The sequence below is a fragment of the Marmota flaviventris genome, chromosome 17, assembly GCF_047511675.1.
Source record: "Marmota flaviventris isolate mMarFla1 chromosome 17, mMarFla1.hap1, whole genome shotgun sequence".
Taxonomy (NCBI): domain Eukaryota; kingdom Metazoa; phylum Chordata; class Mammalia; order Rodentia; family Sciuridae; genus Marmota; species Marmota flaviventris.
The window spans coordinates 67,547,594-67,575,426 of record NC_092514.1 but is presented as its reverse complement, the minus strand read 5'-3'; the positions used below and the strand labels follow the sequence as shown (position 1 = coordinate 67,575,426).

General features: G+C 44.0%; 1 long non-coding RNA gene across 6 annotated transcripts; it reads right to left on the bottom strand.

Annotated features, from left to right (window-relative positions):
* On the bottom strand, positions 1 to 27,714 carry LOC114101302 (uncharacterized). 6 transcript variants are annotated; one of them, XR_011704866.1, is made up of 6 exons: positions 27,577 to 27,714; positions 26,651 to 26,850; positions 24,096 to 24,252; positions 23,221 to 23,432; positions 22,172 to 22,856; positions 1 to 139 (listed from the first exon to the last, which is right to left on the bottom strand). It is a non-coding gene; the product is annotated as an uncharacterized lncRNA (long non-coding RNA). The 6 variants fall into 6 exon arrangements; XR_003584270.2 differs by having other exon boundaries at positions 1 to 136; XR_011704865.1 differs by lacking the exon at positions 1 to 139 and adding an exon at positions 18,248 to 18,988.
* Between the last annotated feature and the right edge of the window lie 119 nt (positions 27,715 to 27,833).

Sequence of the window (27,833 nt, the reverse complement as noted above, 5' to 3'; positions counted from 1 at the left end):
TGATTTTTAAGATTTTCGAGTGATTTATTCTCTGGACATCCACGTACAGTGGGAACACAGTGGGCTCTGGAATTCCGTAGACTCAGCACATTCCTCGTTCCTCCTCTTCCGCAAGTAGCCCTCTGAGCCTGGACACCTACTGGATAAAATGAGCAAATAATACTTTTATCACAGTTCTTGGAACATCTGTGTTTTAAATTATTATACCACATAAAATATAACAATTTCATGTGTATATACAATCTATGTACACATAGAATCGACACGTGTGCTTGTGTAAGTCTGTGTAGGTGTGTACCATCTAGTACCAGCATCGTCCCAAAGCTGATGCCCACTAAGTAGGAGTTCTCACTTCCCATTTCTACACAGAATCCACCAGAAGAAAGAGTCTACGGATTGCTCAGTATTCATCAGCTGCACTTCCAAGTCTTCCCAAACCCCCTCAGCATGAAGATATCCACCAATGGCCCCTGATTGCTTTCATTCTTCCCCAAAAGTACTTCCTTCTTTGAAGCTCAGTTGTTCCATTAAACTGAGAACCTCCCAGATGTATCAGTTACATTCTTCACCTCTTTGGAAGAGCTGAACAAAGCTTTTGTTATTTTACCTGAGCTCTGTTTCTTCTTGGGGGGCCAAGTTGGAGATTATTTGATAGGTTTTTATAAAAAGAATGAATTTGTGCATGGTCCCTTTAAAATGCATCAAGAAAATTGGCTCCTTATCCCTGAGCTTTGTCTTTTCTTACTGAAATGAGCCTATCCGTGGCTCCCTGTGGTCCCTCCATCTCCCTCTGCAGGGTTTATTAAGAATAATTGCTTTTTTTGTTGTTGTTCAAGGCTGTTCGACTTCAGCAGTGAAGACACAATTTGTCCTTTGTGACCAGATGTGAGAGCTAATCCATGTTTGGGCCAACACGTATTTGCAACTTAACTCACCTAAACCATAAAGCAAGCGACTTTTAAAGAAGAAACTCAAGAAAGGCAGCCCTTGGCCCTGGTTCCGCTACAGAAAACGGTGCAGAGCGCCTGGTGCAGAGCTAACACTGAGTGTGTTTTTGTTGACTGACTGAATAAATGAGATCCTCCAAGCATCTTAGCCTAAAGCACACGATCTAGAACTTCCTGGAGATCTGTCTGATGATTCTTCCCCACACCCATCTGAAGGAATTGCAATAGAGCTAACCGTTTACTCTTCAAGTAGTAACATTTTTGAGAGCTGATTTTAATGAATAGCGATAATAGGAAATGAATATATTGATCATCTCATGCACACCTCGATGTTTCAATGTTAAGAAACATTTACTGTTTGAGTTTTAAATATCTTTCCTGTGTGCAGTCTCATTTCTTTTATAAAATGAAAAAAAAATGTGAAGATATCAGGTGTTCTCCACCTTAAAAAATCATAAATTCTGAATTAGTGAATTCAGGGAAGTTGAACTGTGTCTAGTCTTAATACTTTATGTTTAAGTTGGGATATTTCTACACCGAGATACGAAGAACAAGCGATTATCACTTTCTACTAGTACCAGCCCCTTAGGCAGGGCCGCCCCTTGTGGAATGGACCCTTGAACTCACATAGACCCATCCCTTTTTGCTCCTCTACTTCAGCCTTAAGCCTTCACCCACGAGGCTTTCTTTTGTGTCCTGTAGAACGTGGTCCCCTAGCACCGTTCAACTCTTTCCTCCCTAAAGAAGACTACCGTCCTAGAAGGTTCCATTCAGTCTCTGCTGATGGAAGCACCCTGGGAAGAGAAACAAATATAGTAAGACATGGTTCACAAGGGCCATGGCTCATAGCACCAGGGTGAACTGGAATGGGGGGATCCGGTGGCCTCCACATCTGACCTAGTGAATTTGGAATCAAGAAACTAAAATTCTAGGTCCAGTTCTATCATGAACTGTGAGGTCTTCCTCCTCAGTCTTTAAAAAAATCACTCAAAACTCAGTGCTTTAGATGACCCCAAATAACATCCAGTCTGACTCAGAGGGAATCGGCACTTTCTAGAGCAGTAGGCTTAGATTTCTTCGACGGAACTCTGTTTGCATAGTCTGTTGCAAATCATTTTTTAAAAATGGAACTAAAATAAGATGAACCAGCACTGGCCTCATTATTATTTCACTGCTTGGAGCCTCTGTGCCCAGCATCCAAGGGACATGTCTTGACTTTGGTCCTCTCGGAAACAATGAAATTCTTGATGGGAAGGCTCAAAGCAATTTCTTCCATCTCTAGTGTTTTCATTCTTTTGATGGATTAACCTCAGTTGCTATTAGTAACTGCAGGAAGCCAAAGCCAATCCCAAGTTAACACCGCGAGACTCTCCCTCGCTCTGCTACTGGAAAACAAAACTTCAAAAACAAGCCATCCGGTAAATTTGCAAAGTGGAGGATAATAGTGGGTTCTGATGGTCGCAGTCAGCCTTCTGGAAATTCACAGAGCACTTGGTCTGCGGCACCGGAAACTCACTCCAGCTAGTTGACAGAATGGGAAATAGTGGTAGAGTGACAGGGCTTTTGCTTGGAGCACGTTAAACACAACGCCACCCACAGGAGGGGCTGGAACTGCAAGCTGAGGTGCCACCAGGAGCTCAGGCAACTCCTCTCTCTGCTCCTCTCTGGGACCACACCTCTCCTGCTGGCTACAAGCCGGCCACGTCAGCCCCAGGGGCTGATCAGCTCCACTCGTCCACATGCGTGGCCCAGTCTAGATGGTCTCTAAGATCCACCCCCTGCACCTTGGCTGATTGCTTCAGTTCTTATGACTCAATTCACCATTTCTACATGGGCCCAGCTTAGGCGCGGGACCCAGCCAAGGTATCTAACCAGCCAGGACCAGTATTAGGGTCACGTGGGACTTAAAATGAGATTCCAAGTCATTTATTCTTCAATCTGAGGTGCTTTTGAAAATAAAGACCAGTGGGATGAATAATAACAACCAGAACAAGGATACAGCGCGGCCACAGCTCAGGAACACTAGGATGTTTGGTGTCCCGAAAATTGGAAAGACATTTCTCTCTCTTTTTTTTTTGAAGGAGAAGTGGAAAAGGAGTGGACAAAAAAGAATCAAGGACATTTTTGATACCCGCAGCCAGGCTCTCCACCTCCACACACCCCCACCCCACAACCCTGAAAATATACAAAGTATGATTGTTCCCTAAGCACCTTAGGGGAATGGGCTTTTCCTCCCTGAGGAAACCCTACCCAGGTCACTGCTGAGACTTAGGAAGACTTTGTAAGTGCCGAAAAGCCTCAGAATTCTTGGAAGGATTTTCTGTTAGACTGAGATTACCCATCTGACTGGGCTCCCTACCAACAGCCGAAATGACCAGATTCAACTGTAGCCTTTGTGCACATGCCTAGTTCCCATGATGATCATTTGAATTCCACGTACAGCAAACACACAAATAGGCCTACTTCAGCGTATTCTAAGAGTGTCGTCTACTACACACAAGTCGTATCTGCTCACTCTAGAGAAATTAGAAAGTACAGTTAGGCAAAGGAAGGTACAAATAACCCATCATCTAGCTCATTCTGTAGCCCATTTTATATGCATGAGTACAGATATTTTTCACTGAAGTTAGATTGCATTTATCATTTTGTGACTTTTTTTTTTTAACTCAGTAGCATGAGCATCTTTTAATGTATCCTTTCAAACTGAAGAAAAGGAGAATCTGATCCAGGAATATTCGCCAATATTTATTGTGTCTTTCCGTGTTCTTTCGCTGTGTTCATTTATTTAACCTTCACAAAAAGACTCATGAGGTGGGAACCATTGGGATCTTTCTTCTGTAGAGGAAGAAATGAAGCACAGAGAGGTTAAGCAACTTGCCCGGAGTCACAGAGGTAAAAAGGGTTAGCCCCACGCCAGTCACAGAGCACCCTCATCACCACTGCGCTGTGGGCTGTCAGTTCTCCAGCCTGTTCTCTGGGCTCCAGTCTTTCTTCTCATTTTGCTTTTGGAGGCAGGGAAAGAGCCAGGGAAACGCAGAAAGGAGAAAGCAAGAGACAGTAGGAAGTGCAGGGTGTAGAGCGAGGTGAGGGAACAACGTAGAGAAAAGAGAAAGGAGAAGAAAAGAGAAATTAACATAATTTGGAAGTAAACTATCAGCTTGAACCCTCATGAAACTGCCATTATTGTACGACAGACACAGTTGATCACAGACGATTCCGTGGAGCTCAATTTATTAAACTCCATCACCAAATGAAATGCGCTTCACTGTCGAGTAGTCATTAAGGGAAAATATATCGACATGTAATTAACGTTGGGACTCAGCTTGAAATATTAATTAAGAAATCAAAATGCTGAATGTCTAAAGCCCCTCCAGGGCCCCACTCTGTTGTTATTTATGTAGGAAGTGAGTGGCAAGCCCCAGGATCTACATTTAACAAACGCTCCTGGTGATGTGATGCACACCCAAGTTTAAGAACCACCGACTAAGGAAGGCAGAAGACTGCAAGTGAGAGAACTGGACATTGTGGCTCCCCAGGTGATTATCTTGCTTCTACAAGCAGGCTTTGTCCTTCTTTTTATGCACTATATCTGTGTTTGGGCTGACAAGTCACCAAATAAGTAGCATGCTGGTCTGTGGAGACGATGGTGGGTTTACCCATGTAGGGGGGATTTCTAACCGTGGAATACAACCAAGAGCTCAGTTGAGCTGGGTGCGGTGGAGCACGCCTGAAATCCCAGCAGCTCGAGAGGCTGAGACAGGAGGATTTCAAGTTCAAAGCCAGCCTCAGCAACAGCAAGGTGCTAAGCAACTCAGTGAGACCCTGTCTCTAAGTAAAATGCAAAATAGGGCTGGGGATGTGGCTCAGTGGTCAGGTGCCCCTGAGTTCAATCCCCTACCACCACCAAAAAAAAAAAAAAAAGAGCTCAGTTGAGTTTATCTGAAAAAGTATAAGCTCACCAGAGTGTCTTGGTAGGATTTTGTTAGACAGATAGTCACTCGGTTATTCAGTTACTAAGTTCTTACTATGTGCTCAGCATTATGGTGATAGGTATGAAACAATGAGATACTGATATATTCCTTCCATGGCTTGTATGTTGGCACAAAGCAGCACTTTAACCATAGCACATCATTTAACCATTTTGTTACTTGTTCAGTGGATTTATGATTACAATTGTTAGAGAATTTCTTTCCCCAAGTTAGTTATAGAGCTTATAACACACACACACACACACACACACACACACACACACATATTTTAAAATATACATTTGATGACTATTCTGATTGAGTAAGATGTTGTTTTCAGATATGCATTTATGATTTCTTGCCCCTGGAGTTGATCAAATTAATCATCTTATGTGTATCAGAATTGGTTGACAATCTAGTAAATGAATAACATATCCATAATGTTGCTATGAACTGTTTGCATCCTTAGAACAATATCCATTCATTTATGGCAATTCAGTAATCTAGATTTCTTACTATATGACTTACTACATTACTATTTTATTTCCTGACTCTTTGCTCCACAAGCATTACTGTTGGGTATTGAAATCAAGCTCTTGGCTAAAGAAAACAATATAGTAATCAACACACAGTAGGTGGCCAGAAAATAGTACTAAGTTGAAACATATGTTAAGCCATCTAAATACATATGTAATGTAATATTGTACATATATAATACAATATTTATTATATTATAATTTCTTTATGTTTATGTTGTTTATATGGAATTTTCCTTACTGAACAAATATTTAAAGTAGAAGAACTATGTTACTGACTCTACAGGTCTCTTAATATTTTTGGCTTGAATTCATAAAGGTATTCTTGGTTCCAGGAATTTAACATACTTCATCATTTCTATTGGAATGTTTAGGAGGTAACTGACTATTCTTTTTTATCTGTATGATAATAATAGTGGTCTGCTATTACAGAAAAAATAAAAATGAATTCTAGAAATTCATGCATGATACTTTAGGTTATGAATTTAAGTTACATATCAATAGCACAAATGAGCTAAGTAGACATTGTCCTTACCACAGGGCCTCCTTGATATTAAAATGCTCAAAACTCATTGTCTTATAAGCCTGGAACAAAGGTGAGTCAAAAAGCTTACTTACCTTGGGATGAAATTTAAGGGAATACCAAAATATTATTAATGAAGATGAATAATCTCTTATTTCAATATTTTTCAAATCAAAAAAGTCATTATAAATAAAACACCAAAATTTCAAATAAAGACAACATCCAATCTTGCATTTGTACAGTTTGGCCCTCTTGTCTCATCTGAATCCCACTCCTGAGAAAAATAATGCACACTATTTTAAAAAGCATAAAACACTATGGGAAAGAAAGAAACATATTCTTAAAAGGCCCGAGTACAACTTCTGTAAATATGGTCATTGAAACTGAAATCTCAATGGACAAGTTAGATTAGACACAGTTGAAGAAAGAATTTGAGAACTAGAAGATAGACCTAAGAAATGATCCAGAATTCCATACAGAGGTTTTTTAATGTAAGGAACTTTGAGATAAGAGAATAGAATATTTTTTAAAAGCCAATGTACACAAAATCATAGGTTCTGAAGAGAGAATACATAAATAAAACAAAATAAAGACAATATTTGAAGTGGAAATGGATAATAGCTTTCCCAAGATGGAGAAAGACAAGATTCCTTAGATTGCAGAGCCACATCAAGTTTCTAGGGGATGACAAAAATAAATTCTCTCATGAAACAAATGAACAAACAAAAAATAATGACTTTATCACAATTTTTAAAGTATTAATAAAATTATAACATACCAACACCAAAGTTTTACAAATAGAATAATATTAATAATAAATACATCAACTGTTAATTAATGATATGTATTACTTTTAAACTACTATTTACTGAACATTTATTATGAATCAAACTCTAAGTTCTGTACCTTTACTACTCATTTGATCCTCATAACAACTATATGTACTATTATCCCACTTTGCAGATGTGGGAGTTAAGGCACAGATAGAGGAAAACTTATGTAAGTTCTCACAGATGGTTAAGTAGTAAGCTGGGATTTGATTTCACAGTCTCATTTGGAAGCTCAGGCATTTAATCACTGTATTCCACTGCTTCTCAAAAAGACAACTATTTAAAAGAAATCACAAAAAGACAAATTGTTAAACACATGGAATTACATTCTGAAAGCAGTAAGACAAAATTTCACTCTAAATTTCTATACCCAGCTAACGTGTAGGAGCAATAAAGACAAACAGGACAGAGAGTTTACCACTCACCAAACATCTGTATCCCGAAAAAAGGAAATGGAACCCAAAAGAATGAGCAGGATACAAGAAATACAGTAAGCAAAGAAACCTCTAAACATATTGATGAATCTAAACAAGTATTGATAACAAGTTAACAGGTGAGAGGTGATTCTAAAGAGAGTAGACTAAAATGTTAGCAAACAAAATTATGAAAGATGAGTAAATGGAGTTAAAACATTTCATCGCCTTGGACTCTTCAGAAAAATGAGCTAAAATATTAGTTTATATATCATTACACATTAAAATTCTCTTAGAATATACAACTTCCTGAAGAGTAGAATGAGGGAATAAACATATTAAAGAAAATTTACCTACTCTAAAGGAAGTCAGGAACAAAAAAAAAGAAGCAAAGAAAAAAATAGAGTAATAACTAATAATAATATATGCCAGACATTTGTCAAAATACAATTTAATCAGAATAAAGATACATGAATTCTATTTTTAAAATGTTAATCAAAATAAAGGATGCTCTGACTATATAAATTTATATGAAATATACTTAAAATGAAACATATTATTAAGAGATAAGAAAGATTATTATATATCAGAAAATATAACACATTTGAAACAACAAGCATCAGTAATATACCCCAAAATATTAGATTGAACCATATGTAATGATCAATGTAGAGCCACTTTTCGACCTAAAATAAAATAAAAGTCAATCGAATTATGGAAAAATGAATTTTTCAAGTGTGACTTTAACATTCGACTGTTACAAACTAAGTGATCAAAAAATAAATAATAATCTTGGAAAGTTAAATAACATAAGAACTTGGTATGATTCACATATTTAGGACTTTATGTCAACTCTTGGATGATCTGCATTCTTTTCAAATTTCCAGGGAATATTGTTAAAAACTGAAATACGTGGCCATAAGGAACATTTCAATAAATATCAAATAATTGATAAAAACCTGGAATTGATAAAACCACATTCTCTAACCACAGTACTTTAAAATGAGAGCACAATTCCTAAACAAGAAAGGGAGAGAAATAAGACAAAAATACTCTTGTATGTTTAGAAAGTAAAAAATGATTTTAAGTTGCTCACAGGTCAAAAATAAATCATGATTGAAGTTATAGATAACACTAGGCTGGTTGATCATGCCCCTGTTTTCCCCATTTAACTCCGTCCGTGTGATTTAACGCCGGGTGATGCTGCTAAGGTAACACAGTGGGCTTCAGGAGCAACAGCCAGGAGATGCCGAGAAAACTGTGAATTCTTAATTAAATTGTTTACTTATCCCACTCCTTTGTCCACTGCATGTGGGTTTGGATTTTATCCAGTCTGTCCCCCATCCCATTCCCCAGAGGGCAGGTAGGAAGTTTCCCCTTGACTGCTGAGATGCCCCAGGAGCCTCCTCACATATCCTCAGAGACTCCTCTCAAAGAAGCTGCAAATGGTGGACCACTGAGAGAGCTCTCATGGGGAAATGTCACTCCAAAATGCCAACTACTTTAACTTACTACAGACGGGCTTCCCCAGCCCCTAATTCCAGGTCTAGACAACTCCAGCAGGCACCATTGGTGACACAGCTTCTCTCCCCTACTCACTGATGTGGGCAGACCTGATTGTCTTGAGCTCCAATTCAGAGAAGCATGCAACCGTTGAAAACAGGAGATGCCCCCAATCAGAGCAATACAAACGAGAGCCAGGGAACACGTTCTGGGTCGCTGACCATGCTCCAGTCACCCAAGCAAAACGCTGCCTTAAAATGTCATGTGTGTTAAGACACAAAGGAGAGAGCCCAAGTAAGAAGAGCTCAGCTTTGTTCTCTAGGACTCCACTCCACAAAAGCCCAGAGATTCCATCAACCACATGCTCCCAGGAACCTCATAATGTCAACATGCCAAAGGAACCCAGAACCTCAGGAGAGGGGTCTAGAACGCCGGAGAAAGGATGGACAGGAATTCTCATGATCCCTGGGGTTTTGTATAAAGGCTAAAAGCCGGTGAAATTCCATCAACACATTTGAGTTTGGACACCATCCTAAGAATGCCCCATTTAAGTATTTGGAAGAACACCCACTGGAGCCAAAACTTGAGGGCACGTGACACCACCAGGTAATCCGCTCATCTCCCCCACTCAGCCCACCCCACCTTTTCTCTTTCTCTGTCCCTTTACGTCACCATGGACAAACTCAGAATTTGGTTAGACCAACCTTCCCAAGGTAGAGGGTTTGGCCAATGGTCAGCCAGTATTGTCACAACGTGAGCCAATAAAACGTGACTTTCCATATTGTTTCCCTTTAATGTTATGCTAAAAAATGACCTAGTAAGTAAAAACAATGATTACGTTAGATAAAATTCATCCACTACCCTTACTACGACTCTGGCTCACAGGGGAAGATCCAGAGTAAGGGCCAGTCTTGTGAGAGAGTTGGACAGAGGTCGCCATTTACCCAGAACCCTGGGGGGTTTAAAAGCCAGGAAGTTCATTAATTTTTATAACCACCTGCTTCCGCGAGAGCTTCCCGTCCTCCTGATGGCAGACGAAAATTAAAATTGCCCATGAGAGGTAACTTATTCTGCTCCTGTTGGAAGCAGCTCACTCTGAGGTTAGCTCAGCTTCACTGGGTAAATACCCCGGATTCAAAGGCTCTTCTCCCCTCTCAAGGGGCCACCTTGCCCACCACCCCTTCCCAGGATGGTATCTGGATGCAGAGGGAAGTCCACATGTCCTTCTGTAGGTCCTCAATTACAGATTGGTCTTGTCCCTAAATGTCCCTGGCTGGTGTGGCTAACTGATCCTTGTGGGTAGGCTTCTGCTGCTGAAGTCCACGGCCCCAGAGGTCCCTCAAATCACCAGGCCTCTGTGCTTTGTGGCCCTGACCACAAGCTTATGCCAGGACATCATTTAGGTGACCTCTTCCAAAGAGGACAGGAGCTCCGTGCCATGAGGAACCCTCTACCTGGCTGTTCCACCATTTTCCTGCCGTGGTGGACGCAGCAGAGAGACAGAGGTCAGGCCAGGACCTGTCGACCCTCCCTCAACCAGCTGCAGCTTCTTAAGCCTTATCCCTCCTGGCCCCACTTCTGGTGGACTGGGGGAAGAGGAAGTCACTCCTCACGACCCAGCTGAGGTCCGCATCCTGCCCTCTCAGCCTGGTCTCCTCCCCCTGTGCCAGTGGTTTCCGTGTCCTCTTCCTACCTGTGGAAGTTTACCAGAGTCTCGCCTTCTGCACTGGCTCATCTTCTTTGCTTTTCCACCTGAGTCGTTCTGATTTTCTACACAGCGCTGAACCCTGCGTCAGCAATGTTTATTTAAGATAAGCCAAATGGTTTTCATAAAAGGGACTATTCATAAAGACATCAGAGAGCTATAGGAGTACTCCAAGAAACAGCACAGCAATAGTTATGGGCACACACAAATAGATAGCAATGAACCCCACTGTAATGTAGAATTACAATATTAAAAATAAAGAGAAAAAATTAAAAAAAAAAAAAACAGAACAGAGCCTGTGTAATCATTACCCACCCCAAGCTCCAAGACCCGCAGATCTGAGGAATGTTACCAAACCCAGAAGGAGAGAATGTATGGAGAGGAGTAGTAGCATTTATAGAATCTTGGAAGGCTCAAGGCCACCCCTCAGGCAAGGAGGTAGGCAAGGGGTTAAGTACTGTTATCATTATCCACACCCCTTTTTTATTGATTCTTTTTAGTTATACATGACAGTAGAATCCATTTTGATAAAATTACACATGCATAGGTTAGATCTTATTCTGATGAGGACCCCATTCTTAAGGATGCACATGATGGTGAGATTCACTTAGATATTTTCATATATGTACACAGGAAAATTATATCAAATTCATTCCTATCTCTTTTCCTATTCCCATCTTCCCTCCCTTCCCTTCATTTCCCTTAGTCTAATCTACTGAACTTTTCTTCTCCTTCTTTCCTTTATTGTAGCTTCCACATATCAACAAAAACATTCAACCTTTGATTATTTGGGATTGGCTTATTTATTTAGCATGTTCCATTCATTTACTGGCAAATGCCATAAAGTCGTTCTTCTTTATGGCTGGGTAATATTCCACTGTGTATATATACCACATTCTCTTTATCTATTCGTCTGTTGAAGGGCACCTAGGTTGCCTCTATAGCTTAGCTATTGTGAATTGTGCTGCTATAAACATTGATGTGGCTGCATCACTATAGTATGCTGATTTTTAAATTCTTTGGCTATATGCTGAAGAGTGGGATAACTGGATCAAATTGATGGCTCCATTCTGGGTTTTTTGAGGGCTCTCCATATTGCTTTCCAGAGTGATTGCACCAATTTGCAGTCCCACCAACAATGTATGATCATACCTTTTCCCTCCACTTCCTTGCCAATATTTATTGTTGCTTGTATTGGTAGTTACCATTCTGACTAGAATGAGATGAAATCTCAGTGTAGTTTTATTTTGCATTTCTCTAATTGCTAGAGATGTTGAACATGTTTTCATATATTTGTTATCGATTCATATTTTTTCCTTTTTAGAAGGGTCTATTCAGTTCCTTTGCCCACTTGTTGATTGTGTTATTGGAGGTTTTTTGGTGTTGAGTTTCTTGAATTCTTTGTATATCCTGGAAATTAATGCCCCACCTAAGGTACAGGTGACAAAAATTTTTCTCCCATTCTTTGGGCTCTCTCTTCACACTCTTGATTGTTTCCTTTGCTGTGAAGAAGCTGTTTAGTTTAATGCATCCCATTTATTGATTCTTGATTTTATTTCTTGCTCCTTAGAAGTCTTGTTAAGGAAGTCAGTTCCTGATCCACTATGTTGAAGTGTTGAGTGTACATTTTCTTCTAGTATGTGCAGGATTTCTGGTCTAATTTCTAGGTCTTTGATCCACTTCACATTGATTTTTGTGCAAGGTGAGAGATAGGGGTTAACTTTCATTCTATTACATATGGATTTCCATTTTTTTCCCAGCACCATTTGTTGAAGAAGCTATCTTTTCTCCAGTGTAAAGTTTTGGTCCTTTGTCTAATATGAGATTACCATATTTATGTGGGTTTGTCTCTGTGTCCTCTGTTCTGTACCATTGGTCTACAAGTCTATTTTCATGCCAATACAATGCCGCCTTTGTTACTATAGCTCTGTAGTATAATGTTAAAGTCTGTAAACGAGTCAAGATGGTGCCTGGCATTTTGCAAGAGGGAGTGGTTTGTGAAGTAACTCCAGGGAGCCATTAAGTGTGGAGATTCCTTGTTAGTTGACTGCTGTATCTAGTTTATGTTAATTAGATAAGCTGTGTGGAATGTATATATACCCCTCCTGTCCTACAATAAACAGCTCCCACTCCTGCTGTATCAATGTACACAAGTTGTTCGTCACCCCCCGGTTATTTTGCTGCAGCCGGACTGCAGCAGTATAATTTAAGGTCTGGTATTGTGATACCTACAGCTTCTTTTTTTGTTTTTCCTCTAAGGATTATTTGACTATTCTGGGCCTGTCATTTTCTCAAATGAATTTCATGACAGCTTTTTCTATTTCTTTTTGCATTTCTCTAATTGGAATTAGAGAAATGCAATTTCTACATTGGAATTTTGATGGGAATTGCATTGAATTCGTATAGTGCTTTTGGAAGTATGGCCATTTTGACAATGTTAATTCTACCTATCTAAGAACATGGGAGGTCTTTCCATCTTCTTAGGTCTTCTTTAATTTCTTTCTTTAGTGTTTTGTAGTTGTCATTGTACACATTCTTCACCTCTTTTGTTAGGTTAATCTCTGGTCAGTGTCAGTCATCCTTCCTCCTTTTGCCTTCCTGATGAAGCTGTCCATCGGCCTAACCCAACCGGACACCAGAGGCCAGTGAGCCACTGACATGATCCAAACGTGTCAGCACCAGGAGGCAAACAGAAGGTGCCCTGTCAAACACTTCCCTGGAAGGGAAAGGAACAGGGGGGTCAAGTACAAGCAAGTATGAAAAAGAAAAACTACGCTATTTTTCAAAACTATTATATACTGGTAACGTTTGTCTGTCTTTACCGGTTTTATTTCTATCAGTGCCCATCTAAGTATCCCTGGGGAACCCCAGGGGTACCAAAATACACAGACACCCAAGTCCCTCATATAAAGCACCATCCTATTTGTGGGAACTACACATATCTTCCCGTGTATTTTAAATCATCTCTAGAGTACTTATGATACTTAGTTCAGTGCAACTGAAAACTCAAAGTTTTTCTCCCAAATATTTCAGTCTGCGGTTGGTTGAATTTGTAGGTCGGGAACGTTTGTATACAGAGGGCTGTCTGTAATGTGGACCATGAATTAAATGCTCATCTGACACGTCTCAGTAAACAGCACCTCCGTGATTCTGGTTGCTCCTCGCATTAAACTTAGGAGACATTATTAACCCCTCTCCCTCCTCTCATACTCCCGCGTAACCACTAGCAAATCCTGTTGAAACCAATCCCCAACTCTCCATCTGCTGATACCACATGGTCCAAGTCGTCTCTTCCTGCCCCAGAAGAATACGTTCTTCTTTAGGCTGTTCACAAACAGCTGCCAAAGTTACAGCGAGTTCCAGTTCAATGCCACTAATTCGCAAAGTCACCCCATGATGGTGAACAGGGGCTAGCACTGAGTCTTTTTCTGTTTGCCAAGCACTGTGGAAAATCTTTTTTGTTGATGTCATTTAATCCTCAAAAGGACCTTCTGTGGGGATAAACATTATTGCCATCTCCATTTTACAGATGGAGTGTCTGAAGCTAAAAATGCTCATTTTTCAACAGTCACAATATAAGATCTGAGACCAGATTGTCTAAGAAGGTGGGGAGCCAGGGAAGGGAGTAGAGACCTGGAAACAGCCTGTCTTGGAGGTCACTGCCGAGGGTCATCATCTGGAATGGGAATCCTGTTTTAATTGAACGGATGTTACAAGAGAAGCTGCCAATCCACGTTGCATAGGAGAGTTCTCCATTTTAAACTCTGTTCAATTTAAATTTTTAATTCAGTTTGAAAAATGAGTGAGTGAAAGTCAACACCCCAGGAGTTTCCATTTTGCAACCTTTGCTAGATTATAACAGGTCCAAAACCCACCGCATCCTTCCAACACCCTCCACCCCTTCCCAGGGTTGCCAGCCCAGAATTGGCGTCCCCTGTCAAACCGACAACCCTCTGTTTGCAAGCCTGATGATAATGACATGATATAAACCATTTGGATTACCAGCATGGATTAAGTACCATGCTAAGAACCTGACATGTGTGATATCTTCTTCACAACAAGCCTGAAATTTACAGATGTATAATTATCCACTGAGGCCAAAGACATGACGTCACAAGGTTTAAGTTACAAAATAGAAAATAGCAGAGCTGAGGACTGAACTCAGGCCTCTCTGACTCCAAAATGTAAGCTTTTTCTACCAATGGCAGAGGACTTTCACCCAGCAGGACCTTGAGATTCTAGATGCACAAATCAAAAACCCACTGGGAAAAATCTGTTCTTCCACATCAAGTCTCAGTGATGAGGTCCAAATAACGCATTTCTCTTTGCAGAATGCTAACCGGTCATCCGACCATTATGCTTCCTAAGAGCCCCATGGACACCTTCAGAACTCCAAACAGAAGAAGAGATAAGCCAAGCAAAGAGCAGGGCAGGCCTGTGGAAAAACAAACAGGATCTGCAGAAACAAATCGGCTGTAGAAAGAGCTACAGGGGGCCCCAGCTATTTTGATTTTGATTTACAGAGAGAACGTCATGTTGAAGAGTAGCTTTTTAAAAATGAGCTGCCCTCCTTAGAATGCGAAGTAGATAAGTAGATCTTATCGTCTTCTGAGCACAAGTCCGTCCTTCCCTCTTTGAATCATAACCCCCATCCTCTTTCTGGATGTTTTAGCCACCCCCTCAGCACAAGCAGCCTTCCAGCTCCCACATGTCAACTAGCATGTTATTTGTAATATGGTCACCAAGTCTGGCCAGAGAAGAAGTGGCCGGCCGAGGAGAAAAATCTGTGATTACATATTTCCATGTGCGATGTCATTTGCTGGATTTATTGCCAACCCTAAAATTGTCTCCAGTTTCCCAAACGCTGGCTGTTTCAAGCTCTACTGCATGTTCTTTCAAATGTTCCTATTGTGATTTTTGAGAGGTCTAGAGGCATAAATTAGAAGGGTTAACTTTCAAGTGATGTTTTGCCAAAAGACTTCTTTGCTTCTACGGAGTGCTTAGGAACAGGTCTCCCCAGTTAATGTTTCCAAGATGGGTTTCCTTTCACCACCCTCCCACCAAACAGCCCTTCCTTCCCTGGGACCCCCGCCCATCCATCATCCACACCCTAGTTCATGCCAAAACACTAGCAGCTCCCTCGTCTCCCCGTCTCTAGCCCCTCAAGCCAACGTGTCAGCAACCCTTGTTTGTCAGTGGTGCCCTAAAAACCTCTTTCCACCCCTCCCTCCCTCCAACTCTCCCTCTCTCCTCTCCAGTGATGCTCTACCAGCACCAACCACTGCTCCATCCTGCACCCAGACAACCAGCTCCTACCCCAGCCTCTGGACAGCCTGATTTTCATAAAATGCAAATTTTCATAAAATGACATTACCCTCCAACTCTCTACCACCCCCCACCCCCGGCTCCTACTGCTTTTAGGACAAAGTCAAAAATCACAGCCACTTTCCACGCGACCTCCTAGCCTGGATCAGGCTTCTGTGCAGGCTCACCTCATGCCATGTCTCCCACCCTCTGTCCACTCTGACCCCACTGGCTTTTTCTCATCCTCAAATATGGCAAGCGCTTTGACTGCATCAAAACCATGACGGCTGCCTCTTCCTCTGCAGGAACACCCCATCCCCAGCTACTCTCAGTGGTTCATTCTTATTCTCCAGGTCTCAGCTCCATTTTCCCCCTCTAAGAGCCTTTTCTGACCACCCAGACTAAAGGTGGTCCTTGACAGCTACTCCCTGTCCCGACCTCCCTTCTTTCTTTCCTTTCTGGAACCTTCCATGAACTACAATTACGTGACTTTTATATTTACTGTCTTTTTCCTACTGTGCTCAAAACATCTAGCAGAGATCCTGAGACATAATGGCAAAAATAAATATTGAGTGACTGGAGCCCACAGTCACCAAGTGATGCCTCCAATAAAGCACACATCAGAGTCAAAACAAGAGGTGTCGCCGCCCTGTGCATGAGAGCAAGCGGCCAGATAAACTTAACGAAAAAAATATGCTTTCTGTTAAGATTAACGGAAGATATTTTCTAACTGATTTCATGGAGCTGGGAAGGGGGATGCGAAGGTAATAAACACGTTTAATTTGAAACAGATGAAAATCTGGTCAGTTCCTTCCTGGTTTCTTGACTCAGGGCCTTTTTTTAAAAAAAAAAAATTGTCTTTTAAAAATTTTATGAGTATAATTTCTAAGCATCAGAATTTGTCCTGGTGAAAGGCACTGGATGCCCGGTCCATCTTGACAAGGCCTGGCTTAATTGAGTCCTGTGGGCTCATTTGCATATCCGCCAGATACAGGAGGGAGCTGGTAATGCTGAGCCACAGCTTTATAGACCAGAATCCCAAAGTGAGCAAGACACTTTCAGATCCTTGAAGAGGGCACTAGGGAAATGTATAATAACACGCTCATTGAATATAGATTTCCTTAAAGTGCCAAAATGTGCCTTGGGGTTGTCAAATTCACCACTTGCTGGAAAACTTGGAGGAAATTAATGAATGGAGAGAGCAGATGTTTTTCCAAGCTTAAGAATTTTGTTGGCCTAAAAATCTGCCCAGCTACACATCACTGTGAGGCTCATTAATGCCTTAAGCTGGGTCTTTTGAGAGGAGCAAGAGAAGTAGACGGAGGTTTCACGAACCACAACTTCAGAAACCAAGCTCAAGGTCATAAAAGAAAAATGAGACTCTTTTTTTTTTTTTAAATCTGGATGGCATGAAGAAAATTTCAGAATTCTGTCCAATATCTATGAAGATAATTCAATGACTGATGTTCCCATTAAGGGTCCAGTAGGGACTCTGTTATTTCTAAATCTTTAACCATTACCTTCTAATGACTGCCTTTAGGATGCTGGTTTTCAGATTAAATTTCTTTTGTTTTTTTGAGGAAAAAAATTAAACCCATCTTAGATGTTACCCCTAGTACTTCTGCAGAGGGAAGAGCCACAATGCCAAAGCCAAGCCGTGTCCTGCTCTCTGAGCCCTTAACTGATCCCAGGACACTGTTAACCAATCCCAGGCCCAGCCTTTACAGAAGGACCTTCTCGTCACCACTGTGAATTTGGGGCTGACTAAAACGCTCCCCCAGACTGTCCTCCCCCATAGTTAATATTCTGGGTGTTTTAGTCAGCTGTTCACTATGGTAACCAAAAGACCTGAAAAGAACAATTAGCGGAGGAAAACTTTATATGGAGCTCACAGTTTCTGGGGTCTCAGTCCATAGATGGCCCACTCCATTCCTCTGTGCCCAAGATGAGGCAGAGCACAGAGGCAGAAGGGCATGGGGAAGGGTCTAGAGAGGAAGCAGCTCAGGATATGGCAATCCAGAAATGGGGGCAGAGAGTTCTGCTCACCAAGTCAAAATATATGTCCCAAAGGCATGCACCCGGTGACCTACCTCCCCCAACCACACCCTACCGGCCCAGGTGACCACCCAGTTAATCCCTACAGCAGATTGACTTTTTGATTAGTTAGGGCTCTCATAACCCAATCATTTCACCTCTCAACTTTCTTGCATTGCCTCACACCTGAACTTTTGGGAGATACTTCCTACTTAAACCATAACACTGGGATTGATCAAAAGGCATCCAGACTTTCCCTTCCCCTTAGTTGATATTTTGAATCTGCCATTTTTGTTCCTCTCTGTCTTCACCCAGTATTTTGCCGTCCACCCATCAAATAGGGGCAGGGCATCTGCCTCTTGCACGATCCAGTGCTGCATGTTAGAGACCACTGTTCAACAGGTGGCCAGAATGCCTGACCTCGCGGAGCACATACTTTTCTTATAGCAGAAGGTGGCGTGAGAACGGACCCTTGAAGCACAACTGATCATTAATAAAATGAATGTATTTGCCCGGCTCTAGGATCCAGAGGAAGGACAGGGCTATGTTCGCAGGTGGGAGTCAGGGGTTATCATGGACAGAGCCCTGAAGGAAGTGACAAGTGGACATTCTCAGGAGGATGGTGAAGTGCTGCATTCCCACCGGAGGGAGGGACCCAGGCCAAGTCCCAGAAGCCTGAGAGCCTGAGGCATTTTCCAGGCTCGGGTGGTTCTTCTGGTGTATCAGTGCTAGGGGAAGGAGTGAAGACGGTGCAGAAGTGAGCAGGTTCGGATCAGGAGGACTTGGAGGGGAGAAGACCTGGGTGCTTGAGAGTCCCTGAGGAACTGTGTCATAAGTCAAAAAATAATAATAATTGACATAATGTAGGGTGGGGTCAGAATCTCACCTGCAGATGTTGCTCTACCCACAGAACAAAAAGCATGGTGTCCCCACCGGAGGCCTTAGTGTGGGTCACCTATCTGACTGCTCTGGAGAACACGGGCACACTCTTCTCCTAATTGTGGAAAGAAAGAAAGGAAGGAAGGAAGGAAGGAAGGAAGGAAAGAAGGAAAGAGTCTGCCGAGAGCATCAACTTCTTTTCATCCAGGTTAAATCATTCTTCATGAAGCTGGACTCCAGTGCAACCCCTTGTTCTCACGGCCACATGCTGGCCACTCATTTGGGGACTGTTCCATTCTTCAGACCCTCAGAACTAATGGTGGATTCCTTCTCTGTTTAGAGTTCCCTGTGAGAGGAAGAGGAAGAACAAGAAGCAAGAAGACCCACCTGAAGACCAGCACCCGCCCCACGGTCGGTCACTGCAGAAGGAGGAGGGAGCCCCGGGCACTGAGAACAGAGCAAAGGAGACAGGAGAACAGGCTCCCGAGGAAGGTCCTTCTCCCAGCAAAACAGAACCTCAGAAAGATGCAAAAGGTAAGGCCAACCGGGGCCACTGTGTGCGTTGGCTTTTGGTTGCTGCGACCAAAATGCCGGTCAAGAACAACTGAGAGGAGGGAAGATTTACTTTGGCTCATGGTTTCATAGTTCTCAGTCCACAGTTGGTGACTCCGCTGCAGAAACATCATGGCAGGAAGGCAGGGTGGGAAAGGCTGCTCTGCTTATGGCGGCCAAGAGGCAGAGAGAGAGAGAAGAAGGGGCCAGGGACAGATATAGTCCCCAAGGCCATGTCTCCAGTGACCTCCTTCCTCCAGCCACACCCCACCTGCCTCCAGCTACCACCCAGTGGTTCATTCGAATGATTAATCCATCAAGTGGATTAATCCACTAATGAGGTTATAAACTTCATGGTCCAATCTTTTTGTTTCTGAATGTTGCTGCATTTCCTAACACATAAGTTTGGGGAGGAATATTCTAGATATGAACCATAACAGCCACAGACCCAGGCCCAGTGCACTTCCAGGCATCCTTTGGGCTTATGAAATGGAGCTCTGAAGCTGGGCAAGGGCAGAACTGACGTCATAAGACAAGACTAGTACATATATGTTGTTCAACGGTTGTAAAAAGAAATCTGCAGAGCTGCAACTGAACTTCTGGCTCAGAAACTGATTTTCATATTTAGGTGATATCCAGCATTGGGCCACAGTGGACTGTGACCAATTTATTTATTGTCACTGTTTCTGCAGAGTTGGGCTTTTCCATCCTGGACCTCGTCTCCCAGCCCAGTGAGGTACACACTTGAACCCCAGGAACACTCCAATAAGACAGGGAACAGACACTAGCCAACCAGTGTCTTTTCAAGTATGAGGACAGAATCACCCAGGGCCAGCAGTGGAGGTCTTCGGAGGACAGGGAGGCATCCTGAAGCTGACACACAGAAGACAACTGAGCTGGCTGACGCATGTCCCCACCTCACCTCCTTCCTCCTCTTGTAGATTTTTTTTCCTCCAGTTCCCCCTCCCCTCGTCTCTTCCCCTTTGCCTTGTTTGTGGCTCTGAAGCCCTGATTTGCCACCCGGGGCTAAACACCCAGAGGATCTGTATGGTCAGTGCAGAGAGCTGCCGAAGATACCAGGAAGTCATCTCTGCATTCCCAGTTCTTTCTCTAGCTAAAGAAATCAAACTTTGTGCAAATACGTGATGCATCCTCTAAGTATGCATAGAGGGAGAGAAGCCACGGGATACTTTTAAGGTGAGAAGTGATCTTTAAGCCTCACGTGCTAATTGGGAGATGCAACCCCTCAGATCATTAGCAGAGTTATTACCTACTCCAGGTGCTAACAGGAGTGACAAATTGCAGCTGCCAGAAGGGGAACATAAATTCTCCCAACTATCTCCAGGCCCTGGTTGCAGAGTCAGACCGAGTTTTGAGTTAAGCAGATGCTATGCATTTTTTTTTGAAAGTCACGGTTCTGACTTCCCAGCTTGAGTCATGTTCTGGCTCATGAAAACTGTGGACATGTGAACGTGATAAGGAAGAACTTAGAAAATGGATTTTATTTTTGCAAAGACCCAGTCTTCCTGCCGAGGACTGGAACTAGTAATTAAGGAGAATTGTAGGGTAAGGAAAATGGAGAGAATAGAAGTAGCACACGTGGAAGAGAAGAGAGAGGAGACCGTCTACCTTAGGATGAAAGCTTTGGCTTTGAAGCAAAAAGTGCAAAATCTTCTCTGAGGACAGAGTTCAGAGAGAGATGTCAACTTCAAAGGCTGCGGGGGGAAAACTCCTGACCCTTGCCTGTCCCCTGTCAGACGCTCTACGGGAAATCCCCCAAACAACCCGCACAGCCACATTGACTCTCGCCTATTCTTCCAGACGCCCCAGTTTATATTTCTCTTCAATTCTGTCCAGAGATCAAAGCTTCCTTCCCTATTTTTTAACCTCCATTTTGGGCATTAATGCAGAGTCAGCTAGTTGACAGGAATTTTTAGAGAGAACTCAGGCAACAGAAATAGTCATTTTTACACTGAACAAATATTCGCTAAGCACCTACTGTGTGTTGGGCGCTGTTCCAGGTACTGAAAACATATCAGTGAATAAAACTGATGAAGATGGTCAAAGACACTAATGCAGAGCCCACCTAAAGGGTTCCATTCCCTTCTCCGAGCAATGTTAGGGGAGGGGGAATTTGAATACCACTCCCCCCTACCTGGGTGGTCCTGTTTGGAATAAGACAATCATCTCAGGAGAAGGTGAGTGTCTGCTTCCTAAGAAAGCCTGAGCTCAGAAGGTACAGCCTGCCCCCACTCAAGCCTATCTGCTTCTTATTTTCCTCCCACTTGAAAGTGAATAGATTTTCCTCCCATCTGGGGTCTCTACCCACTTCTGACCCTGAAAGCTCAGGAAATTGCAAAGTAAATTTTCCAGCAGATACTTTAACCAGTGTCAGGCAGGCTCCTGTAGCCAGCCCCATGCCCGTGCTCCATCATGCAAGCCCAAAGCACCACAGAGAGAAGGAGGCCGGAGCGGTGGACTGCTGGCCTTGGGGGTGGCCCGCTGCAGAAGATAGGTTGAGTTTCATCGTCTGATGAGGATTCCCAAGCATGCGGGAGATGGGTGCACGTGCCCGAAAAAAAAGAGACTCAAAAATATTTTTTTTAAAAATGGTTTTGCTTGGAAATGTGTGGTTTCCGCAGCAATTTGGGGGATCTAAGCTCAGAGAATAGTGAGAGTGACTGACCAAGGAATCCACAGCCCTCCCTAGCCAGTGCACCATGGGTCATAGGCCGTGGAACCACAGTGCCTGCATATGATCTGCCTCTGCTTGAGGATACCAGGCAATTTGGAAGATTGTCGGGAGCTGCCCTGGATGCAGACACCTTTAAGTCCTGATGCACTGAGTTCTGAACAGTTATTGCCTTCAGTCTGGCACAGCAGAGCCAGGTCACAGTGACTTGGGTGTTACCCAGCTCAGATAACAAAGCATGGCTCCAGGAGTAGATGTCACCTGCTGAGGCTGAGTTACACTCACCTGTTCCTTTGTAATCCTACCCCTTTGCCCTTTGGGGGATAGAATATTCCATGGAACAGCCAATAAAAGCCCGGGTTCAAGGCCTGCTCTCTCTCTCTCTCTCTCTCTCTCTCTCTCTCTCTCTCTCTCTTGCCTCCTTTGTGGCCGCTCGGTCAGCAGAGCTGTCACAGAACCCAAAGAAAAAGGTCTTCCTCTGTCTCTATGTGATGATTTCGTGCCAGCCCAGTTCACCTGGAGTGACCCTGACTGGTTTAGTGGTGTGTTGAGACAGAAGATTGCACATCAAAGGGAAAGTCTGCTCCAATTTGTCCAGAGTCAGGAAAACACATCTTTCAGACAATATTGGGTAACTGCATATCCTGTCCAAACATGCTAACTGGGTCTGGGTGGCGTGGCAGACACAATTGGGGTTTTATTGTTGTTGTTCTTTTTTTTTCCTTCCTGAAAGGAACAGAAGACTTGAAAATACAGGAAAGCAGGTAGCTCTGAGGCTCAGAGAGAGTGAGCTGTGTGGCACGTGAAACTCGCTGCAGGTCTTGGTGTCCTGGTCTTCCATGGTGCAGAACGGAACTCACAACACACACAGAATCCGAGAATCAAAAAGTTGGGTGAGGGGCTGGGGTTGTGGCTCAGCGGCAGAGCACTCGCCTCGCACATGTGAGACCCTGGGTTCGATCCTCAGCACCTCATAAAAGTAAATAAACAAAATAAAGATATTGTGCTCATGTATAACTGAAAAAATATATATATTAAAAAAGGTTGGGTGAGATTTTTTTTTTATTAGATCTTTATGGTTATAGAGGAGCAAGATCTTCAAGGTTATAGTCTGACCACTTAAAGCCTGACACATAGTAGGTGCTAAATAACTGTACAACTCACCAACTAATTCACCAAAGAACCCAACGCGAGAGCACATTACCCTGTGCCTAGTCCAGTGAGAGGTAGTTCAATCTGCACTAAAGTACAACGAGGACGGGGACCTTGCACTGAAACGGGCCCCTGTCTCTGGCAACTAGGGCCCTTAGTGCTGTAGACAAATCCAAACCCACCTTCCAGATGCTTCCATCAAAGGTCCCAATCCCACTCACTGGGGTAGAGCCAAATAGTTTGATCCCAACTCTACAACACAGCCTTTCAGATATTGAAAACAACTGTCCTGCCCGTGGCAGTGGTGCACGCCCGTAATTCCATTCCAGCGGTTCGGGAGGCCAAGGCAGGAGCATCGTAAGTTTGAGGCCAGCCTGGGCAACTTAGTGAGGTCCTGTCTCAGAATAAAAAAATAAAATAAAAAGGGCTGCAGATGTGGTGCAGTCGTAAAGCTCTACAGGTTCAATCCAGGAAAGAAAGAAGAAAGAGAGAGAGAGAGAGAGAGAGAGAAGAAGGAAGGGAGAGGAAGGAGGGAGGGAGGGAGGGAGGGAGAGAGGGGGAAGGAGGGAGGGAGGAAGGAGACAGAACTGTCTTGTCCCCCACTGAGCCCTCTCTTCTTTAGGCTAAAGACTTTGGATTACTCCCCGCACATGTTAACACTTGACAGTTTCCAAGTGTTTTCAAATGCTTGGGGAATTTACTTTATAAAGCACATTTTTTTATATCAGAGAGAAGTGAATTTGGCCTGAAGGATAAAAAGGAGGAGTATAGGAAGAGAAAGGCACTCCCTCCACTTAGCAGTCTGTCTGGAGGAAGGCAGTGGGGGCTGGTAGGTGGCTCCGTGACCCATCAGAGAGCCGGCATGCATAGCTTTCTGCTCCTCCTTAATCTCATGTTGACAAGATGGCTGCTCACCTTGGTGCATCCCAGGCACATTCCAGGCAGGAAGAGGATAACAGGTGGATGCAGGAGGAATTCTGGGCACTTCCTATCTATGTACAAGAAAATAACCACTTTTCAAGGCCCCCCCCTCTCTTTCCCACCAAAGGACTCTTACTTGTCACTAGCCAGAGCTGTCAAACTCATTCCAACTCCAAAACCCTGGAGTGGCTTGGGCTGGGAAACACAGGTTCCATCCCAGAGTGGAGATCCTCCTGCCAAGGAAGACGGGGGAACGGATACGGAGCAACAGGGCTGCCCGGGCACTCTTATTCCTGATCTCGTAAGAAGAAACAAAGGTTAAGGAAGTCAGGTGGCTTCCTCAAGGTCACACAGCGGCTAACTGACACCCGGCCAAGTTCACACCATGGGCAACCGTGAAGCTCACCTTCCAAATACTCATGATGGGCCCTGGTGGGACACCCCTGGCCTCTGCACGAGGTGGCAGGGTGGTGACTGGCTCCCACCCTGAGAACCGCTTAGAACCCATGTCCACTCACAAAAATGAGCCTCCTCCTCCTCCCAGCAGAGCCAGGGTCCCGCCAAGAATCCCAGGAGGGTCCCAGAGGAACCAAATCCCCAGCTGTCTGTCTGTCTCTCTGCTCTCCATCTCTGTCTCTCTCTCTCTGTCTCCTTAACAAACCAGAAACGCTGGATTGAAGGGTACATTACTACTGGAGGTCACGGAGAGCGTTTCTTTCAAGATGGGTAACTACAGGGATGAGGAGGTCTCCATCCTGCATCTGATCAGAAAACCAGGCCAGCACCCTCTCAGCTGGAGCCAGGCAGGTGGGTGTCACCACGGGACCACAGCCTTGGGACAAGAGCCACGTCCTTTTCTCGAGATTTCTTTAGCACTCAGCAGATTGGCTCCCGGTCCTGATAAAAGCATTCTCCTGTCCTTCTCTAGCTCCTGAGTTACAGAGGGACAGCTGGGGACCAGAATCTGGGAGGTACCCTTTCTCCCCCAAGGTGTGTCTGGAAACCACAGGTGGGACATGCAGCAGCCCCGCCCCTCACAGCACGCAGCTCACAGGTGGAGTCAGCCCTGGCCACCGCCCACTTTAGAGCTTACAGAGCCGGCGACCCTGAGCTTCGTTTTATAAGGGCCAGAGCAAGTCCTGGTTTAACAGCTGACCGGTCCATTAGCCTCTCTGCATGGCTCTTCCTTCACTCGTGGGCTGACGTTTTCTTGCTACACATTGGGTGGTTTAACACCTGTTCATTCTGTCACAGTTTCTGTGGGTCAGGGATCTATCTGGGCACAACTTCGCTGAGCCTTCTGCTGGACGTTTTATTTGAGACTCCAAGCTGTTGGCAGGGGCCACTTCCTGGCAGCCTTCCATCTGTCAGCGGCTTGCTTCTTCAGGGCCAGCAGGCTTTGAGACCTGGACTCTCTTTTAAAGGGCTCGTCTGATTAGGTCAGGCCCCTCCCGATATGCCCCCCTTTGGTCACTTTAAAATCAACTGATTAGGGTCCTTAGTGACAAAATGCCTTTATCTTTTCCATCCTGTAACACAGTCCCAGAAGCCATAGGTCGTTGTAGTCGCGTGCAAGAAGAGGGGATCGTCTAGGACGTGCACAAGACGGGGCAGAATGGTGGACCATCCTACAATTCTGCCTCTCGTACCCTATAAAATGAAGAGACCCTGATTGACCCATTCCCTATATAAAATGCTGAATGTTACAGGACGAGCCAGCGAGCAGCAGCCACTATGATTACGTTAGCATTTTGAACATCGTACCACATGGCAGGCTCCGTGCTAGGAGCTGGGGATTCAAAAAATAATAACCCAAATCTTGCTTGAAAGGAAATCATGACATTTCTCCAACACTAATCATTTCCTCCCAATTCAAAAGTTGGCAAAAAGCAATAAAGCTTTAATCCAACCAAATAACTTTTCAATATACACACTCGGGATTTTCTTGGCTTATCGAAGCCACTGTCAAAAGTAAAACATGCTGACTCCAATCGAATCCTGTAAGCCACGGGATTATCATTTCCACCTTCCAAAGCCCCCAGTTTGCCTGCTGGGTGGCACCTGGAGGAGAAGCTACAGGGTGAGTGTCATTACTCCAGCACAGGTAAACTCAAATTCCAACACGGTGGTGTCTTGGCTCCGCTTCCCGCTTATGGATCCCCTGGGGGAGCTTGTCCAGGGTCCCTCTCACCAAAACTCAGATGTGTGCAATTGCACCTGTGCACTCGCATGCTTGAAAACCTCTCAGGAGATTCCAACATACCACCAGCGTCAGGAATTGCTGCTCAAGCCAAAACCGGAGGGTTCCCCAAGGGTCTGAAAACGTCGTTCCCCTTTAAAAGACACAGCCTGAAGGCCCAGTAAGCCAGAGACATGAGCAGTGGTCACACATTTTTCCATTGACTTTCAGCAAAGAGGTTGAAATTCAGCACATTTCACACCTGTCAAGCCACCATCCTTGGGGGGGAGGGGGCACTGCTGCTTTCTGCAGAGATGACGACTCTTCTCTGGGTGGCTGGTGGCTGGGTGGCACTGTCAAAAGATGAAAGTCACCATCTACCCCAAAAAGCTTCTGTTGTTCAGCATGTTTTCTTCTCACTCATTCACCGTCCTCCACGTTTGAAGCGCCCACAACTGATGAGTTGAGCTTCGTGGCTGGGTGCTGTGGGTTCAAAGGTCAGTCAAGCTTACCTTTAAAACTCCAGGTCTAGTGCCATGATCCAGAGATGTCCTTCCCGCACCAGAGGAGAAGTGGTTTTAGTGTCAAAGGCATGGAACTAATTTTGAGCTTATAAACCATCTTTTTCTCCATTTTCTATGATTATGTGTATCTCTCTAGGGTTTAATCACTTCCAGAGAACAGCTGCTCTCCAACTTTCCCTCCTTCTCCTCTGGAAAAAAAAAAAAAAATATTACCCAGGATGGGAACTTAAAAATTGCCAACAGACCCAGGTTGTCTCACAAGGATAAAGAGCCAGCTGGAGACCTGACCACCTCCCTCTTCTGCCATTTCCAGGAACCTCCAGTTCCTCCTCTCTCTCTCTCTCCACTACCCAGGAACGCATGCGGAGCTGGGCTGACTCCTTCTCCATACCCAGTGCTCTCTGATCAGGACTAATTGCAAATTGACTGAGAGGGCTCTGCAAAGCCCAGGGCAGCTGGATTCCTCTTTTCAGATAATGCTAAGCCAGTGGCAGCCTTTGAAAAAGACTCGTGTAGTCTGGTATCATAAAATTCAGACTGGATTTGGTTTACCAATAAGCCAGAGAAATGAAGTCCTCCCCCCCACCCAACGCACACACAACGTATCGCGTATCTACAAAGACTGAGATGCAGGCAGTGGGAAGGAGACCAGAATTCCCATTCAGAAGAAATCCTCTTTGCAACCCTCGCCCATGCGTTTGTTTTGTTAACATTGATGGAGAATCTCCTATGCACAAGCCACGGAACTAAGCTATATTAGTCCACTGCCCACCAACCCCCACCAATGAAAAGTTTTACAATAGCGGAATCCAACCCTGACCTCAAAACTGTTTTGGCAGATGCTGCTACCGCCCCCCCGCCCCACAAAAAAAAAAAATCATTCTAAGTTACTTTTTTTTTTTTTTAATACCTACCAGTCATCCTGGGGAAGCTGCTCTATGAAGCTCACTTCACTCTCTATTCTTAATCTATTCTTAATATTGTCAGAAGAGATGGGGATCCCATGCAGGAGCCCCATGAGCAAGCCCAGCCCCACCTCCCCCTGACCTCAGCCCCTGCCATCTAGGAAAAAGGAAATAAACAATACCCAAGGTCATGGCTGGCCCCGCAGAGGAAATGTGTCAGGGAAAACCCAGAGACAGACTGGCCATTGCTTATCACCTTGGTGCTC